The following is a 1,488-nucleotide window of genomic DNA, read 5'->3' on the forward strand; positions in this document are numbered from 1 at the left end:
GCGATGTGCGGTCCCACGTCACTGCTGCAATAAGGATTTATCGTAATTGCGGTGGAAACGGTGCACGTAGTATTTTTCCTGCCTACAATGTATCGCAAGATACATCTGAAGTTGAGTCACTTGACCTTGCAGCCCGGTATTTACATTTAGAATCTTAGGATATATCGTGAGTAAATTGTAAGTGACAATAAGTAATCGTGTACAAAATCCGGTACTTATGTAATATCTGGGCTCCCGTTTTTCTTATGAGACCGCGTCCGCTCGTCACACTATATAAAATCAACTCCATGCGTAGTTGGATAGTAGGGGTATGAAAAAATGGGGTGCATTTAACATGGGAGCCCAGATAATACATAAGTACCCAAAATCCTAAATACTGGACTCCCTGGAAGCTTCCAGGGAGTTCAAGGGAAATTTCACGTGACATTAACTATAGATATGTCATACTACATAGTTACATAGTAGTTAAGGCTGAATAAAGATGTGCGTCCATCGAGTTCAACCTTGGTTAGTGTGTACGATCCATTTGCTACATTCCTTATTATACGTGGTATATTTTGATTGATTTAAAGACAGATTATGATTATTGTTTGTACCCTTGGATGTTTTTACCCAATAGATGTTTGTCCAACCTTATTTTAAACCAGAGGCAGAACTCTGGGAGGCAAGGGAGTCATCTGCCGCCGGGCTCCTGCTCCCAAGGGGGCACCTCTCCTCCCCTGCAAGTTTAAATCAGTTAATTGAAAGCCAACAATATCACTTGTGTGGCTGAGTTCTGAGAAATATGTGTGTTCTACCCAGTAATTTGCTGAAAAACCCGGGTTTTTCTTATGACTGAAAGGGTCAACCCGGGTCTTAAATCCCGGGTCCTCAACCCAGGTGAAAAGAAGGGTCGGAGACCTGGGTTTTAACACCCGGGTTGACCCTTTCAGACATACCAAAATCCCGGGTTGATGCGCGTTCATGTGCAAAAACCTGGGATTTTGCCGTATATGTCTGAAAGGGGTATTAGTGGTGGTAGTGGCGAGGGCACAATATATATATCTTGCCTCCGGGCAACTGGAGCGAACGTACGCCACTGTTTTAAACGTATTTATTGTGTCCGCCGACACCACCTCTCCATCTGCCGACACCACCTCTCCATCTGCCGACCTCAGCTCTCCATCTGCTGACACCACCTCTCCATCTGCCGACACCACCTCTCCATCTGCTGACACCACCTCTCCAGGAAGATAGTTCAACAATTTGGCTGCCCTGACCATAAAAAATGTTTTCTTTCTACGTGAACGAAATCTTCTTTCCTCTAATCTAAACTCATGCCCACATGTCCCAGAGTAATTCCTTACATAACTGAGGGGACAAAGTACCATACCTGCCAACTTTATCAATGGCAGAATAGGGTCACATGCGCGAGCGCCCGAAAAGGGGAGGGCGTGTGACATCAGCTCCAGGCCGAGTTATGCCTTTTTCCATCACCAGCAATGACTT

This window comes from Crinia signifera, chromosome 9, assembly GCF_055691185.1.
Source record: "Crinia signifera chromosome 9, ASM5569118v1, whole genome shotgun sequence".
In the NCBI taxonomy this organism is placed as follows: Eukaryota; Metazoa; Chordata; class Amphibia; order Anura; family Myobatrachidae; genus Crinia; species Crinia signifera.